The 13,285-nt window shown below is 43.6% G+C and overlaps 1 protein-coding gene across 21 annotated transcripts in view; it reads right to left on the bottom strand.

Annotated features, from left to right (window-relative positions):
- Positions 1-13,285, bottom strand: part of LOC129637974 (teneurin-2-like) — a 462,189-nt gene that overhangs the window by 327,406 nt on the left and 121,498 nt on the right. For 5 of the 21 annotated variants that reach the window (XM_055562485.1, XM_055562473.1, XM_055562421.1 and 2 more), the window contains one exon: positions 9,089-9,195. The exons of the other annotated variants lie outside the window; for them this stretch is intronic. The gene's annotated coding sequence lies outside the window, so the exon portion shown is untranslated. The remainder of the gene's footprint in view (positions 1-9,088; positions 9,196-13,285) is intronic. 21 annotated transcript variants of the gene reach the window in all.

Here is a 13,285-nt window from a genome sequence, read left to right as displayed (position 1 = left end):
GGAAGAGGAGCCTGGAAGACTGCAGTCCATGAGGTCGCTGAGGATCAGACACAACTGAGCGACTTCACTTTCACTTTTCACTTTCATGCATTGGAGAAGGAAATGGCAACCCACTCCAGTGTTCTTGCCTGGAAAACCCCAGGGACGGGGGAGCCTGGTGGGCTGCCATCTATGGGGTCGCACAGAGTTGGACACAACTGAAGTGACTTAGCAGCAGCAGCAACACAGAGGCTAGCCTCAAGCTAAAAACCTTGATAAGGATACCCTTCATGCTGCCCCCCAGAGCTGTGGTGTGGGTGAGACCCGGGGCTCCACCAGTACTTTGCGAATCTGTGGTCTCAGATGAGCTGTTCAACCGTCCTGAGCCTGTATTCTCATCTGGAAACTATGGATAGTGAGACCCACTTCCAGGATTTTGAGGATTCCATCAGAAAAGTCCAGGGCTTAACCCAGTGCCTGGCACCTTGCTTGGCTACTATGAGTTTCCAAAAGTGTATCAGTTCAGTGGCACAAAGCTGACCCTGACTAGCTTGCAGATGCCCGAGCCTGTTCTCTAAGCACTCCCTCAACAATCAGATCGTTATTGACAATCTGTGTGCCAAGCACTTTAGTTATGGCACTCGTTTCCCTCAATAAACTTGCTCAGATGAGTTGCCCCATGACAGAGATGTCAATAAAAACTAAAGACAAGAGAAGAACTGAGAGTATTAACAGGCAGATAGTGAAACATTTTTTTTTTTTAAAGGAAATTCTAGCACATTACGGATCAATTGAATTCCTTTCTGTTGATTAACTGTAAACTAAAACTATTTCAGAATGTTGGTATCCAAAACAGGGCTTCTCTACTTGAGATGGAAGGAAAAGTGGCCTGAAATCCCATTATCTAGAGCCCTCCATCCATTTATAAGGACCAGAGGCTGAAAACCTCTAATCTAGTACAAAGGCAGAATTTTATGAAAAAAAAGACAAGGAAGACCAGAGAGATTAAGGGACTCAGTCAATTTCATGTCACCCAGCACAGCTCAATTGTAACCCACAGGTCTGACATCCTGCCAAATGCTCCTTCCATCCTCTCACAAGGCCAAAGGTAAAACCAGTGGAACTCCAAGTTTTTATTTCACTGCCCAATAAATTGGTTTTGATTCAATCCAGTCTTTTTGTTTTAATACTGTGTGTAGAAGACCAATACTTAACCACACGATGAATTTCATTTTTTTTTTCAGAAAGTGATTAAATTTTGATTTTAAGTTTCAATATTTTCCTTAAGCCATTTTTGTTCTGATCAAGATTTTTCAGTCTTTCAAATGAGAAAAGCACTACTTCAAACTCCTATTTCATATGAAGGCTGCATCTTCAATGGATGATAACATACGCGGGTTAGTATCAGTATCTTTGAAAAATAGAGATGTTTGCCCATATATCTCGTCTCTAATGACCTAGCTAATAGATCACTGTATCCTCTTCAGTATACACAAACAAAGGAAGTCCTTAATAGGCAGTATTTGAAGTATCAACCACACTTCTTTTCTAACATAAATGAGGACTATCAGAATTATAAATCTTCAAAAGCAGCAGATTCTCCAACATTTCACTACTAAGAAATACCCAAACATACTGTGACTAGACCTCTATGACCATCAGGACTGCACAGACATCTCTGAGATCCTCATCTCAATTCAAGTTTCACACAACTCCCTTTCACTTCTTGTCAAACCACCTGAACAAAAATGCGGTATGTTGCATCATTCACTGAAGCTATTTCTCCAGTTGAAACATGAATTATGAGTTCTTCTGAAACACAGCAGCTAAATCAAGTTGCAACATGGCCCTGCTTTATTCATGGGCCAGATCACAGCTAATCACCTTCTAATACAAGTCATGATTTTGCTTTGTTAACATTTCTCTTATATTTTTCCTCCATGGTACATACTAAATTGTGCGGCATGAAGCTGAGTACTTTTTCCCTTACCAGCTCTACTTCACCTGAGGGTAACTGACCTTGCTGGGCCATATGTATTTTGACATGTGGGGTTCAACTTCTAGTCTCCCAACATAGGCGTCCTTTGTAAATAATATGGAGGCACTCTGGATGGTCTTTAAATTCTAGGGATTTTTTCCCCTATGTGGAAGCTCAAACTCCATCCCTAAGGATGAACAGCACTAAATATGTACTCCTGAGACTACCTAAGAGGCATGGGTGTGTCTTGTTGGCAGCAGAATTCAGAAACTGCCCTTACTTCCAGAACAACACAATGGACAGCCTGGGGCATCTACATCCTGTCTTCATCAGGCAGAACAATTGTTTGAGGTTATCCTTTCCACTGGAGGCTTCAGAAATTGTATAATCCTCATCTAAATAACTTTCTTCAATGAAGCAAAAGAACAACAGTCATCCTATCCCGCTCAAGTTAAAGTTAAGCTCTTTAGGAAGAGGACTCTTGGCATTTTTCTTGTTCTGCAACATTCCAAGCTATGGGTGGGCCAGAAGGCAGCAGGGCATCCCTTACAGAGACCACAGAGAGAGTTTATGGATGGGGTAGAATGGAGCCCCCCAACCCACCCACCCCCGTCCCTCCTATGTCATGCCCTCTGTTTCTGCTCTAGAATGAGATACCCTGTGTAACCCTTTCTGGGATCTTTTATGATGATGTGGCTCTGTTTTCCCTTTTGAGGCTGAGTTATTCAGTGAAGGTAAGATTTTCCTGGTGTTTTAACAACTGTAAGTGAGTGTCAATTGCTTCAGTCGTGTCCAACTCTTCTGTGACCCCATGGACTGTAGCCTGCCAGGCTCCTCTGTCCATGGGATCTCCCAGGCAAGAATACTGGAGTGGGTCACCATTCCCTTCTCCAGGAGATCTTCTGGACCCAGGGATCGAACCCACGTCTCCTGCATTGCAGGTAGATTCTTTACCATCTGAGCCATCCTCTAACCCAACTCTCTCTTTCTGAGCTGTTCTACATCAAAGACAAACTCAAGATAAACTACTTATCCTAGGATTGAGAAGATTTTAATGGGACTAAGTGGCCATTTAGTCCAAATCCCTCACAATATATTTGAGGAAAAAGAAGATCAAAGAGGATAAGATATTTTCCTAATGTAGTCAAGGCTCACAATGAGCTGGGAAGAGAACCCTGGCACAGAAACTCCTCTCATTTATATGGATTTGTTTTTTTATTTCCCTACTTTTCATCCCACATGTCGGCTTCCCAGGTGGCGCAGTGGTAAAGAATCTGCCTGCCAAGGCAGGAGAAGCAAGAGGCATGGCTTTGATCCCTGGGTCAGGAAGATTCCCTGGAGGAGGAGATGGTAAACCACTCCAGTATTTGCCTGGAGGATCCCCTGGTCAGAGGACCCTGGTGGGTTACAGTCCAAAGTGTCACAAGGAGTCAGACACAACTGAGCATGCGTGCACTGCGCCTTCCCCATCAACCATCCTTCCCCTTCCCCATCAACCATCCTTCCCCTTCCCCACCTTCGCCAGATCTGAAAAAAGATCATGGTCAAAGTTTTCTTCGTCTGTGACTTCCTGTTGCCAGAGGGAAAGTTTAACTCTGGGCACCACAGGGAGCGTTTTGTAGGATATTCAAATTCCACTGGTGATGCGACTACAGGTTTTTCTGAGCAGCTGTTCCCCAAAGCGTTCAGCCCTGGAGCACAGCCTCTCATGTCCAACCACTCATTAAGAAAGAACTGGATTTGAGTCTCTGAGTAGTGTATGTCCTGACTTTAGCTTCTGTATAAACACACCGGGAGATCATGGTGTCTGGGTCACCTAGTTCTTCTGAAGTTTAGACTTAATGAGACACGCCTAGCATATCCTGAAGACTGCAGCTGGGTACTGTCGCCACAGTGTCTCCACCACGGACTTAGATACATCCTTGCTACTTACGTGCTAAGTCAGTCCCACTCTTTTTCAACCCCATGGACTGTAGCCTGTCAGGTTCCTTTGTCCATGGGATTTTCCAGGTAAGAATACTGGAATGGGTTGCCATCTCCTCCACCAGAGAATCTTCCCGAACCAAGGATTGAACCCACGTCTCCTGTATGGGCAGGCAAATTCTGTACCATTGAGCTACCAGGGAAGCCCTAGATACATCCTAAATGAGTTATAAGTTCTAGGAGAATTGTAAGTTCTTCTCTAGCGCTTGAGAATCCTAGGCAGAGCCCATTTATTTGAAGGACTCCCTCTCTGAAAGGCATGTCTTCTGAGTGGTCAGCAATCTCCTGTCTCATATCCTTCCACTGGGAAGAGGGTAGATAGGACGTGTTGGATCGAGGTACTATGAACGTGCAGTTTTCTGCTTAAAACCACAAGACAGACAGGACTTTATTCAACAAGGAGTTGTGATTCAAATCCCACTGAGCCCCAGGGCATCAGTGTGTTCTGTGTTTCTGCCCAGGGATGTAAGGTCACAGATTCCTCCTCATCACCACTGGCTGGGAAAGGGTGGGGCTGGCCTCAACTCTCTCATTAATTCAACTGGTGGGGAATTTTCCTAGATCAGCGTTTCCTCAAGCTTAGTCATTCCCCTAACTGCCTTCTGCACTTTGGCTCTACCCAGTTTCTCCCTGCAGGAGCTAGAGCTCTCATTTCATCCAATTTTTGCTTCTTCCAGTTACTTAATATTTTTCTTCAAACTGACTTGCTGTTTCTAATTTTAGCCTCATCCTAATAATATTGATGAAATCACAGTTTATAAGTAGTAGCTATGTATAACTACATATACATTCTTAAACATGTGTGTACATGTCATACATATAATTTCTAATACACATTACATTAAGTATTAAAAAAATTAGCTCTGTGCCTCTTAAAGCCATCTTGTATTTTTGTACCACACATGTTGGCACCCAATAGCGCTCAAACATGTGTTTGGAAATAGTGTCCTGGATGAAACATTCTCCTTTTTTCTTTTTGGAGTCAGAATGTTCCTTTTCCTCTTCAGAATGCGGTGCCTCAGAGTGAAATGTCACCAGGAAAAGAAATGCTCTAAAAATGAAGTTTTGATTATGTCCTACAGCCTGGATAGAAAACTCAGAGAAGAGCCCACACGCTACTTTTCATCCCGGGGACTGACGCTCGAGGGTGTTAAAATGCTATTTATTTTCCGACAGCCCGCTTGGGCCTGGCACCATGTAAATCCAAAGTGTTTGTAGAGGTTCCCTTGGGGACAAAGGAAAAATCATCTGTATAGATCAAACGTGTATTAGCCGCATTAGCAATTGGTCCCTGGAGACTGATAAAGACCTTTTTAGACAGATTTCCCTGCACAGCTTTTTAAGAGCTTGTGCTGCGCTAGCCTGGGCTCTCACGGGTTTGGGGCTTGCTTCAAGCCCTAAGTGTCAGAGGATAAAGGTGGAAAAGGAGAAGCTGGGATGAGATCCGCTGCCTTCGTCGTGGGCAAATCTCGATTCCATGTCCATGTTCTCTTCCCCCATCAATATTTCATGTTCCCAGAACCATAAGAAAACACATCTGTTGCCTTCCTGCATCGTAATGTGTGGGATGGCAGGAAGATTATTACGGCGTAAGTTCAAGAATTTAAAAATTCATCACCTTCTCAATTTAGAAAGCTGGCTGTGGCTGGGACTTAGGAAGGCTCTGCAGGCCTGACGTGACCAAGGAGGACAGAGTCCTGTTCCTAAGAGATCCGAGCAGCGTGGGAGGCAGGGAGGGAGGGGACACTTCCTCCAGCACGGCCCAGAATGCGGAGCCAGGAAAGCGGAGGCCTCAGTTCTCCGCTGCTTGTCCACAGAAGGTTTGCTGTGTTCCCTGAAACTGTATGGGGCTTCCCAGGAGGTGCTAAAGAACCTGCCTGTCAAGGCAGGAGATTTAAGAGATGTGGGTTCGATCCCTGGGTCGGGAAGATCTGCTGGAGCGGGGCATAGCAACCCACTCCAGTATTCTTGCCTGGAGAATCCCATGGACAGAGCCTGGTGCGCTACAGTCCATGGGATTGCAGAGTAAGACACAACTGAAACGACTTAGCACTCATGCACTGGCACCACATGAGGGGCAGAGGGAGAACGCTACCCTGGTTGGAAGTTCAGGGGCAAAATCCAACGTTTCGACAGCATGTATTCTCCCTGCTTTTTCAACATTCCATTGCTCTTTCCATCATAGCAGAGAGGTTCCCAGGGCTTAGCTCAGTTCTCTGTGTGTGTGGGATGGAGGGTTTATGACTGTCAAGCTCTCTAGTAAAGCAGCTCCCTTCCAGAACCCTGGGCAGTGATATAGTAGCTCTCCATCCACTGAAGACCTTCCAAGGCATTCATCTGGGTTGGTTTAACAGCTTTACTTTCACTTTTGGACACATTTCAGAGACTTAGACAATCTCACAACATCATCCCCACCTCCACTAACTGGGACGCACGCTGTCCTCCTCAGAATGCAGGGTCCAGGCCCTGCTCGTGAAGGAACAAGAGCAACTGGCCACAGCAAGAGTTCCCAGGAAACTGACACTTTCCACGGTGGGAGATAAACCTTTGCATTTTCAGCAGCTACTTCACAGAAGCATGCAGGAGACTAACCTGAAGCAAAATGGTTAGGGAAGATATAAGTGTAACTTGCTGGTCTGATACATTATCACCTAATCGCATACCCTGCACCCTCCCTTTGCTTGGGGATGTCATCACCAGTCTGAGTGCCATCCCGGATACCTTGCTGTGGCTCACACATGTTACTGCTTCTGCTTCGTCCCCCTCCCCTGCCTTTCTCATTTGCCTTGGCTCTTAGTCATACTTCCCTGGTGGCTCAAACGGTAAAGAATCTGCCTGCAATGCAGGGGACCCTGGGTTGCGAAGATCCCTTGGAGAAGGGAACGGCTACCGACTCCAGTATTCTTGGCCTGGAGAATTCCATGGAGAGTGGAGCCTGGCGGGTTATCATCTATGGGGTCGCAAAGAGCCAGACATGACTGAGCGACTAACACTTAGTCATGCTACTGGGCCATCAAAGGCAGGTATAGCTCAGCAAGATGGCTTTCCTCAACCTTTAATTATGAGACCAGACGTCCTCAGACACAAGCCTAGTAGAAAAGACAGATGGGCTTCATGTCTTCTCCAGTCAACTGCCCATGGACATAATCATTTCCATGGACATAATCAGACACTTAGTGGGATACACTCAAAGTGAAAGTGAAAGTCGCTCAGTCGTGTCTGACTCTTTGTGACGCCATGGCCTATACAGTCCATGGAATTCTTCAGGCCAGAATACTGGAGTGGGTAGCCTTTCTGTTCTCCAGGGGATCTTCCCTGGCATTGCAGGCAGATTCTTTACCAGCTGAGCCACAAAGGAAGCCTGGGATACACTCAGGTTGCCACTTAATAAAGGTAATGTTTTCTAAGAAATCCTAGAACATTAGATTTGATACAGGAGCATTATGATTCCATGAACAGCATTCACTGATTAATAAAAAATACAAATCTTCATTCCTTCCATTTCTGGTCAACAAATAAGAACGTTGGGAGAGTTCTACACAGGGACCTTTGCCAGGACCTTTTGCATGATGGGTTGCCCACCCTCAGGGGAGGTTTTTTTTTTTTTTTCCCCCAAGGGATGTCTACAGGGCAAACTGGCATGGTCACTACATCAACAGAAATAGAAACAATTCTAAATGGAAATCAGATCATCATCCCTACCTTAAAATCCTTCAGTAGCTCCATCACTCACAGGACAAAACCTTCATTCCATCCCATGACCTTCAGCTCCTTCTGCACCATCTGCCTTTTGCTTTCTGCTGTAGGAATACTATATTTCTTGGATGATTTCATCTTATGTCACACTTTAAGCCTCTATATCTGAGATTTTCTCTATTTAACAAGGTTTTTTTTTTTTTTTTTTTTTAATTCTGTTTCTTAAATGTAGGCAATAGTTCCATACTTTTTTTCAAAATCCATTGAAAACTCCTCCTTTGGGGAGATTTTCCACACATGCCTTTGTGCTCCAGGCATGATAACCTAAACTTTACATTAAATGACTTGTTAGCGCTCGCATGTGTGTGTGCGTGTGTGCTATCATGTTTGGCTCTCTGCAACCCCATGGACTGTAGCCTGCCAGGCCCCTCTGTCCATGGAATTTTCCAGGCAAGAGTACTGGAGTGGCTTGCCATGCCCTTCTCCAGGGATCTTCCCAACCCAGGGACCAAACCAGCATCTCTTGCGTCTCCTGCATCAGTAGGCCAAGTTCTTTACCACTAGCACCACCTGGGAAGCTCCTTCTAAAGCACTCCAAACACTGACTAGCACAAAGCAGCTGCTCAGTGATTTTTCAAAGCTATAAGTATTGCCTCATCATTGAGTTAAACCACCTCGCATTTATAGTATTCACTCCCACGCTCTTATTAGACATGAAGCTCCTGTCTATGACTTTGCTGCTGCTGCTAAGTCACTTCAGTATAAACCACTAATATCTTGCCACTGTTTGGCAAGTGGCAGGTCTCATATAGGATGTGCTGAGCTAAAACAGACAAAAGTAGTTTGGGTGTCTGAGAATTCGACACGGAGCCTGGTTAAGTACTTCAGGGACCCATCATGCAAAAGCCTGGGGTGAGGCTTGTTTTGATTCTGTTCCCAGTAGACTAGGTCTCACACTCTCTTTTAATTCTATTTGGGCACCACTGTCTGGTGTATTACCTACCAGGCTACTGCACAGAAGCAACACATCCTAGGAGCGGAAGCAGCAGAGGCAAGACAAGAGTTGACTCCCTTCTTTTCCATTACTCTAATCAAGCTCTGAGTTATAGCATGTTCCCTTAATCTGATTCGAGAAGGGCCTTAAGAGCAGGATAGAAGCAAAGAACGAAGCCAGTTCTTCAAAGAGTGGCTCACTTTAATGGCACTTATTTTTGTGGCCCAGCAATCAAAGTGTGGCTCCTGACTGGGGCCAATGGTTGCTCTTGGATAGGCGCATCGGGCCCTGCCTGAGGGTACACCATGCTTGATGGCACAAGTCAGTCCTTCCTGATTTAATTAAGAGTTTTTTTTCCTCCATCTCTCTTGACCTTCCACTTGATTATGTAGTAAAGTATTCTTGGAGAGCAGTAATCGTATAAACTCAACATCAACCTTCTCAGTGATGAAAATTACAAAGCTGTCAAAGTTTCAGCCTCACGAGGACGTCCCTGGTGGTCCAGCAGGAACTGTGCTTCCAATGCAGGGGGTGTGGGTTCAGTCCCTGGTTGGGAACTAAGATCCTACATGCCGGGCAGTCAGAAAAACAAACGAATAAAACAAATACACCTATTTTAAAAATTAGTTTATTTTAATTGAAAGCTAATTACTTTACCATATTGTGGTGGCTTTCCCATACATTGATATAAATCAGCCATGGGTAGTACATGTGTCCCCCCCATCCCTGTGGGTTGCCCCAGAGCACCAGCTTTGAGTGCCCTGCATCATGCATCAAATTTGCACTGGCCATCTATTTTACACATGGTAATATACATGTTTCAGTGCTATTCTCTCATATCGCCCCACACTCACCTTCTCCAAATGTACCTATTTTTAAAAAGGTGTTATATATACACTACCATGTATAAAATAGATAGACAGTGGGCAGTTGCTATATAACACAAGTCAGTGCCCAGTCAGGCACTCTGTGATGATCTAGAGGGGTGGGATGGGGGAGGGGAGGGAGGTTGAAGAAGGAGGGGATATATTTATATAAGTATGACTGATTCGAGTTGTATGGCAGAAACCAATCCAACATTGTAAAGTAATTTTCCTCCAATTAAAAAATTGGAGGAAACATACTGGTATGTTTAAAAAAAAAAAAAAAAAAGGTGTTAAAAAATTTCAGCCTTACAAGTTCCAGATGGGATCAGCTTGGAGATAGAAAGGCAGAGAAACGGAAGGCCCAGGATCCATTAAAGAGAAAAAAATGAAGAGTTAAATAAGTAAAAGGACCCAAACAATGACAACAGGAAGCTTTGACTTTCAGGATGCGCAGGGAACTTTTGCCTTTCTGCCTGTGCCATTAACACGGTGATTTAGTAATTTCCGTGGGAGCTGCCATTCCCTTGGAATACTATTAGTGTCAGAGTCAGGGAAAATGAGGAAGTCTTTTTTTCTCCCCGAGTATGCAAACAGAGCTTAGAAACATGTTTGCATTTGGATTGGATGATCTAAACCAACAAAGTTCAACCTTTTCACTAGGAGCTGTGAGCTGTTTGACAAGACCTACTTTTTATCAGGCAGGTTCAAAGTCTACACACTGCAGAGGCCTCCTTAATAAGAGGGACTAATAAGATTATTTCCTTAAAGATCTAACTCTGGCACCCATCCGCCTTATTAGACAGCAGAGCCGATTCATTCTCCAAATTGCTTACCTTCAAAAGAAAAGCTCTGTTGATTGGACCAGGGCCCCAGCATGGCACACCAAGATGCTATTAGTGGGATCCTCATTTGGATTTGAAGTGGGTATTATTTTTATTTTTTTTCTGGAGGTTTTTTTTTTTTCCCCTGTCATCAAAAAATTAATTTCCCAAACTAAATACAATGATTGCATTTCAGTGATTTGAGTCAGAATCACTTATATTTCACTTATTCTCAAAATCTCTCCAAACATCTTGCCTCTACTTGGGGACATATTTAACCAGCTGCCAAAAAAAAAAAAAAAAAAAAAAAAACCTAGTAAATGTAGGCGCATTTCTGGGTAAGTCAGCTTTAATGTAAGGAGTGAGAAATGGGGCAAATCTGTATTAAGTATACACAGAATAGAGCAAAGGCGCTATTCAGAAATTTTTTTCCAAGCTTCTATTTTGACTCATTTGGGATCATAACCCAAAATCTTCAGTTGAATGGGAAGGTTTGAGGAAGAAAGATCATGTGATCATCAAACTGAATTCTGGCTTCCTACCTCCTACGTTCCTCTATCAAGGCTTGTGTGATCTGCTGAAATAATGAGCCGTTTTCACTCTCCCTTCCCTAGGTGGGAGGGCATTCAGCCATTTAAAATTGGCCCCATTTGGAGAAAAATGATTTTAAAAATGGGGACCATTTAAACAGGTCATTCTATTTTGCAAAGGTGAAATGATGATCAGCGTAGGATATTTAATGATCTAAGGGAGGCATGAGAAAAAATGTTCTTCTGATGGAAATAGAGTCACTTTTCTAAGGAGAGAGGGTGAAGCCATATGTGGAACTTGGTGCTTTCTGGCCTCCAGTGACTGAATCAGCATCATGTATAGCTCTGAAGCCTAGCATCCCGGACTACACCACATCTGTGATATACATTTCCTTGCTCACTGGAACATGTATGAAATAGGAATCCCTTTTGCAAATTATAGCATGTTATAAGTTTAACTGGCAAAGGTTTCTCTTATATTCATATATAAGATAATAATGAGTTATTTGCAAGTGAGTATATTTTAGGATTGCTGAATTATTGTCATAGAGACTTAATAAATCTTGTCTGGAAAAAAATGACTGAATAAATGGGCTACCTTCTCAAGGGATTCCCAATACTTAAGGGAATAATCACATTTAACGACAAAACCTTCCAACCTTTGCATCACTGACTGAGACATAATTTTTCGATCCTATATAGATATGTTAAAAATAAAGAACAACACACACAAAGCAACAATGTCTGAAAGGTAGATAAACAAGAGAAAGAGGTTCTATTCTATCACTCTGAAAATAAATGTAAGGATACAAAAAGAGAATTGATATTTGCTATGTCAGGCACTTTCTCCATATTTTCTTTCTGAAGTTCCATGTGGTAGAAGTTACCAGTTGTTTCACAGATGATGCAATTGAACCTCAAAAACTAAGATATTTGCCCAAGATCCAACACCTAGTATATATAAAAGCCAGGTTTGAACTTGGCTATCTCTGACATCAGTTTTGTACTGCTACTGCTGCTGTTGCTGCTGCTAAGTTGTTTCAGTCGTGTCCGACTCTGTGTGACCCATAGCCGGCAGCCCACCAGGCTCCCCGTCCCTGGGATTCTCCAGGCAAGAACACCGGAGTGGGTTGCCATTTCCTTCTCCAATGCATGAAAGTGAAAAGTGAAAATGAAGTCGCTCAGCGACCCCATGGACTGCAGCCTACCAGGCTCCTCCATCTACATCCCACTAGTCTTGGAAAATAATTCTTCTGACTAGTGGTTGGGTAGTTTTCTTTTAATTAAATAAATTTGTCCATAGTGGAAAATAGTGTCAGAGCCGTGGTGTTTGTGTTGCTTTAACATCCTATCATGATGCTTCCAAATTCCTTCACACTGGAATCTCCTAGGGATCTTTTAAAAATACCGATGCCTGGATCCCATCCCGAGCCATTCTGGTTTCACTGCTATGGGGTGTGACCTGGGCACTGAGACTTTAAAAGTTCCCCAGATGATGTTAGTGTACAGCAAGCCTGGGAACCACTGCTCTAGGTGGTTCCCATGATGCTCTAGGGAAACGAGACAGACATCTCTTTGCTGGTGGGAAATCTGCATGAACAATCACATATAGAGCCTTGTTATTATTCTGCTCTTTCTTAAACAACACACGCCATATTTTAAGAAGTTATTTCTCTTTTCAAAAAACTACATTTATCTTACGTCACCTTTAGCTCCTTTTCCCATAGACTTGCTAATGCCATCTCATGAAGTCAAAATAAAAGGAATTTTGTATTTTTCTTATTCTGTGGACTTTTTTCATCCTCTTATTTACTATTTAGACTTTCATCCTCTTATTTACTACTGAAAAGACCTTGATCAACATCCAATTTTCTTGGAGAATCACCATTCCTTGTTCTTATTTTTATGTACTGGACAGATAGTTGGTGTATTTCATCTCCATGCCAGGGCAATTGATTCAGGTATGGGCTCGTAACACCAATGGAGACCAGGGCTGTTAATGGAACAGTAGGGCAGTTGTGTAGTAAAGAGTTAACCATACTCAAAAAGAAGTGTGGCCTTTGTCCTCGGCTCCTGAGAGGTGACCTTAAAGCCCTTGGAATGTTCTGCCTGGTAAAATCCTGTGTTTACCTGGAGGGCCTTGGGTCACACTGAGTAGTCTAACAATGTGATTTATGGTGGGAGCTTTGAACCACAAGGTTATCAGCTTGACCTCTGGGGAGACTAGACACCGAAGGTCAGCATGTGGTGGTCCATCACGACTCTGTGACTGATGCCCAATAAAACTCTGGACGCCAAGACTTGGGAGAGCTTCCCTGGTTGGCAGTACTCCAGGTCTGCTGTCACACATGGTCACTTAGAAAAGTCGGTGTTATCCATGACTGTACTGGGGGTATCCAACTGGAAGCTTTGCTCTTGGAAATTCCCTAGACTGTGTT

This window comes from Bubalus kerabau, chromosome 1 (genome assembly GCF_029407905.1).
Source record: "Bubalus kerabau isolate K-KA32 ecotype Philippines breed swamp buffalo chromosome 1, PCC_UOA_SB_1v2, whole genome shotgun sequence".
NCBI lineage: Eukaryota > Metazoa > Chordata > Mammalia > Artiodactyla > Bovidae > Bubalus > Bubalus kerabau.
Note: the sequence above shows the minus strand (reverse complement) of the source record. Positions and strands in the feature narration are given on the sequence as shown.